This window comes from Etheostoma spectabile, unplaced genomic scaffold, assembly GCF_008692095.1.
Source record: "Etheostoma spectabile isolate EspeVRDwgs_2016 unplaced genomic scaffold, UIUC_Espe_1.0 scaffold00018811, whole genome shotgun sequence".
NCBI lineage: Eukaryota > Metazoa > Chordata > Actinopteri > Perciformes > Percidae > Etheostoma > Etheostoma spectabile.
The window spans coordinates 58,810-64,810 of record NW_022604486.1 but is presented as its reverse complement, the minus strand read 5'-3'; the positions used below and the strand labels follow the sequence as shown (position 1 = coordinate 64,810).

The 6,001-nt window shown below is 42.5% G+C and overlaps 1 pseudogene; it reads right to left on the bottom strand.

Annotated features, from left to right (window-relative positions):
* Positions 1-307: 307 nt before the first annotated feature.
* On the bottom strand, positions 308-6,001 carry LOC116682567 (L-rhamnose-binding lectin SML-like; annotated as a pseudogene).

The window sequence follows — 6,001 nt, the reverse complement described above, 5'->3', positions numbered from 1 at the left end:
TACAGTTTTGCACATCTCATGTAAGACTTGATTTCTCCATTTTTTGCACAAAACCCTCTAGAAAGCGCCATATAGTTTATTTTTCATAAAAAAAAAAAAAAATCCTTGGGGGGGCATCCCCCCCCACACAAATCCTAGTTTAAACACTGAAGAATAATGATGCTGAAAGAGCCAAAGATATTCATTTTATGTGGCAAAATATGGGTGCCCCCCCCAGGTTTGGTGAAAAGTTGGCGGCTCTGGAATGTCACGTACAGGTTTTTGAACACGTTAATTTAGCTAATTTACCATAACTGTCCAAATGAGTTCAAGTGCAGGTGGTCTGGTCACTACGTCCATAGTCTGCACCAGTCACAAATATAACCTGTCTTGATCTGTCAAAAGAAAAAGAAAACTATAGTACAATTTGCAAAGTGGAAAAGACAATGTGTTTAGTAATTTAATAAGATTTAGAGATGTGTTGCATTGAAAATTACATTGCTTGACCATAACTGCAAAAAAAGATAAAGAGGAATTACCACACTGGAGTTGTGCAAAGGAGCCCTCACAGGCAACAAGGTTAACTGAATCAAAACTCGAAGGGTCGCAGGTGTAGGTGGTGTCCAGGTGTGTGTAGATGCCATAGCAGGGATCAGAGTATGAAAACGTTGATGTTTAGTTCACACTCGCTCTTGCCATCACACCTGCAAGGAAATGCATGACAAGTAGGGATGAGCCGAGTACTCGGCTGAAACGAGTATCCGGTACGGATAAAGCACTTTTGCCGAGTACAAGTATTATCCGAGTCAATATCTGTGCTCGGATTGAATGAAAGTCTCCACTGACTGTGTCTCCGTTCTGTGATAGGCTAGTCAGAGTGCCAGTCACAGCGCCTCTCCCTTACACTATTCTATGAGAGGCTAGTCACAGCGCCCCTCCCCTACACTATTCTGCGATTGGCTAGTCCCAGCGCCAGGCTGTGTGCCGCTCCGCTCACTCGCACACGGGACATGGAGAAGTGAACAGCTCTCTCCCTTTCAGGTCCGCGGGCTTTCCCGTTAACATTTAGGGTTTCTTCAGCTTCAGGTTTGTTTTATACTTCGGTTTGAACTAGTAACCAGGAGACTTCTGGTACCGTGGGGTTGGTTCAGACATAGTGCTTGGTAGAATGCTACTCGTGTTGCATCTCTGCCGTCGGAGTTAAATTTTTTTTTTTTTTTTTTTTTTTAACTGCCTGCTGCACTTACCAGTTTGTTTCAGTGTCTGAAACTTTCTTGCTGTGTTTTATGAAAAAAATAAAGGCAGTTGCGGTATAAATGAATAATATTACAAATTAAGATACACACACACACACTCCAACCCCCTGCCCCCACACACACACACACTCCAACCCCCTGCCCCCACACACACACACTCCACACACACAACACACACACACACACACACACACACACACACCACACACACACACACACACACACACACACACACCACACACACACACACCCACACACACACACACACACACACACACACACACACACACACACACACACAACACACACACACACACACACACACACACACACACACACACACACACACACACACACACACACACACACACACACACACACACACACACACACACACACACACCTTTATTAGGTGCCCCATGCTAGTAACGGGTTGGACCCCTTTTACCTTCAGAACTGCCTCAATTCTTCGTGGCATAGATTCAACAAGGTGCTGGAAGCATTCCTCAGGGAGTTTGGTCCATATTGACATGATGGCATCACACAGTTGCCGCAGATTTGTCGGCTGCACATCCATGATGCGAATCTCCCGTTCCACCACATCCCAAAGATGCTCTATTGGATTGAGATCTGGTGACTGTGGAGGCCATTTGAGTACAGCGAACTCATTGTCTTGTTCAAGAAACCAGTCTGTGATGATTCCAGCTTTATGACATGGCACATTATCCTGCTGAAAGTAGCCATCAGAAGTTGGGTACATTGTGGTCATAAAGGGATGGACATGGTCAGCAACAATACTCAGGTAGGCTGTGGCGTTGCAACGATGCTCAATTGGTACCAAGGAGCCCAAAGAGTGCCAAGAAAATATTCCCCACACCATGACACCACCACCACCAGCCTGAACCGTTGATACAAGGCAGGATGGATCCATGCTTTCATGTTGGAGACGCCAAATTCTGACCCTACCATCCGACTGTCGCAGCAGAAATCGAGACTCATCAGACCAGGCAACGTTTTTCCAATCTTCTATTGTCCAATTTCGATGAGCTTGTGCAAATTGTAGTCTCAGTTTCCTGTTCTTAGCTGAAAGGAGTGGCACCCGATGTGGTCTTCTGCTGCTGTAGCCCATCTGCCTCAAAGTTGGACGTACTGTGCGTTCAGAGATGCTCTTCTGCCCACCTTGGTTGTAACGGGTGGTTATTTGAGACACTGTTGCCCTTCTATCAGCTCGAACCAGTCTGGCCATTTCCTCTGACCTCTGGCATCAACAAGGCATTTCCGCCCACAGAACTGCCGCTCACTGGATGTTTTTTCTTTTTCGGACCATTCTCTGTAAACCTAGAGATGGTTGTGCGTGAAAATCCCAGTAGATTAGCAGTTTCTGAAATACTCAGACCAGCCCTTCTGGCACCAACAATCATGCCACGTTCAAAGTCACTCAAATCACCTTTCTGCCCCATACTGATGCTCGGTTTGAAGTGCAGGAGATTCTCTTGACCATGTCTACATGCCTAAATGCACTGAGTTGCCGCCATGTGATTGGCTGCTTAGAAATTAAGTGTTAACGAGCAGTTGGACAGGTGTACCTAATAAAGTGGCCGGTGAGTGAGTGAGTACACACACACACACACACACCACACACACACACCACACACACACACACACACACACACACACATATATATATACATACACATACATATATACACACACACACATACATACATACATACAAATATCTTACTCACAGGCACAGACACTCACACATACCTGGTGGGAAAATAAAAAAGAACCAATAAAAAAAAAATACTCATACTCAAATTATTGAGTATGAAAACTCTTGTTCATTACATTTTACTTAATTGCAACCACATTGCTGTATTTATTGTTGCAAAACTTGTTATATACTGTAGGCCTATATAGTTTGTTACCATGACAACACCATTGATCTGAAGCTTGATGCTGTCATGTAAATAGTTTTCTAATCAGCAATAAATATAACAATTTCTGATCAACTCATATCAATTGCATGCTTAAATAACATAAAGGAAATGTGCGGGGTTAAAGCCCCGCACATTTCAAGAGAACCTGACACACTTCCGGGTTAAATATGACCACTTCCGGTTTAGGCCCCGCCCACTCAGAGTACGGATCCGGATACAGATAATCCATGTGGTAAACAGATACAGCTGTACTCGCTCATCCCTAATGACAAGCATGTTTTAGCACAAAGCAAAAGCTCTAGCCTGGATGCCAGCTGAACACAGCCCTGCCCACAACATTGAGGTCAGGAACTTCAAATTCTATGTAGATTAATGAGGTTAGGCTACAACAGCTCACCAAAACACTGTAGTGTCTAGTTAAGGGCAATATAGTGTGAAATGTAGACTTCATGAGGTACCGCTTTTTAAAATGCCGTTTCATTGTTTAGTCGTCTGTACAATGCGTTTGAGGCCCCTTAGACAATACTGTGTCCCTGGAGACATATTCTCAAAGTTGGCCTCTTCATGAACAGTAAATTAAAGTGAGATTAGTTGGGGTTAAAATAACCATATAGTCTTTGTCTACATGTATGCAAATCATCTTGACCTCTGCTGCATACAGCAGCATTATGTCGTGACTAAGGGGAGATCAGCTGCAATTAGTAAGGTGCATGCTGTCCTGTTATATTTGAATGATGCATGCATTTTTGAAAGCTCAGTGACTTTGTCTCCTCAGTAGGAGACTAATGCAGTGTCCCCTTTAGAATAAATGCAATTTAAAAAGTATATGCTATGATTGCATATGTAATTTGTACCTTTTCTTGAGGACGTCCACTGTGCCCACTTGAGAGCACTGTCTTAAGCTGAGTATTCCTGAAGGTCTTCCCTCAATGCAGGACACACCGTATCCTTGTCCATACAGTGCTGTCTGCACACTGATCACTCCATCATCTGTTACACAGCAAGAGAGAAATTAATAACTTTTATTTATCTAGCTCTATGGCAATATAATACATTTGTCATACAGGCTCAGCTGACATTTACCAGTAACTAGAGCCCAAGATGTTTAAGCCCACAACACTGGTTGAGTCAGTTTATCAAGGCCTTCGACCCTAGTTATAAAACTAGTCGATTCAACCTGACAATCATATTGGTTAGACAAGTGCTCAAATCAGCACAACCAGGGCAATTTAAGCACACCTGGAAATGGCGGTTTCCATTTCCATTTTAACAGTATTGAATTAAACAAGTTTCAAAAGCTTTAGGATTGCAAGCAATTCAGAAACCACTGTTGAACACAAATGCTCCAACTAGTACATAAAAAGTATTCATCAGCTTGACACTGTGCTAACAAAGCAGTTTGTTTACATTTGTGGTAATTAAGCTTGGAAAATTACCACGATCTCTACAAAGAGAACTTTTGCTTCAGTTGACTGGCTGACTTAAATGGGGATAACTAGAAATAGTCATGCTTTTGAGAGCCTGTTGCCCCATAATGTGAATACAGTTTGATTAACTTTTGTTACCCATGGTTGTATAATCACATTAAACTAATTTAACAAAATATCCTCTACACTAAATAGAGCAGTTTAGTTCACAAGTGATAGCCAACATTAAAACTGTTGCCTGATCTTGTGTGATTTTAGTCCTTATAAATGGGTTTTAAAGTTATTTTTCCTCCTGATGTCTGTCTGAAACATGCCATTTGTGTCAAAAATGTTCTAGAGATATACTGGTCTAAAATTTACTTTGGTGACTGGGACGAAAGGGTCGCTCATAATCTGTAATTCCGTTCACTTCTCCCATTCGAATCAAGACACCCAGACCTGCAGCTAGTCTCCTGAAGAGACGTTGCAGTGGTGGAGCCCCTGTGACAGATACGGGAAACTACTCCAGAGTTGGCGAGTCTCATTTCTGGTTCCAACCATGGTGTCACTGGCAGATGTGACTTCAGTGCAGATTTGTCGTACATGCTCAGAGTTAAATGCTTTACGGAAATCGTAAAGAAATCCATAATAAACCTCATTAAACAGAACATGGAAATCATTTCAAAAAATGTTCAGCTATGTGATTGCCAATGTTAGCTCCAAATGCCACTCAAGTGACACGCGCGCGACTCACATAAGGCATCGATGACAGTCTCTAATTTAATGTCATATTTTTAATAATCAGTGTAATATTGCTTAAGTGTAGGCCTAGCACAAGCAATGGACCAGACTTAAGAGCTCAGTCATACCACAGCTCAGGCGCTGGACATTCCCGGGGTCGCTGCCACAGGTGGTAGCTCTCTCTGTGGAGACAGCTAAAATAATAGAATGAGTTAACGCGTGGTCAAGCTACACATAGATACATGTATAAAATAAAGGCTAACATTAGGATTCACTCAGATAACTTACATGTTGTCATGAGCGAACATGTTGCTGCCTGCACTGGAAAAGAAACATTACTGTCAAACTGTGCCAGCCAAGCATAAGCAAAAGGTAAATCTCTATTTACATAGCTACATTTTTTCCTATATAAAATGGGCCCTTTAGGGGAAAAGGAACCTCTTGCACCCGATTTACATTTGTTACAAATAGCATAACTCAAGTCGATAAGAAAATGTCCATTGCAAATAACCAGCCATATTGTGCCAAACACAGAAGTTATGTGGTATGCGAGTCACCCTCTGTTTCGTAAACGTAGCCCATTGGTATTATGGCAAATAGACAATGATGCATTTCTTACCCTGACCCTCTACCCAGCACCCTGAAACTCCAACCACATAGTCTATAAGGTTTAGCT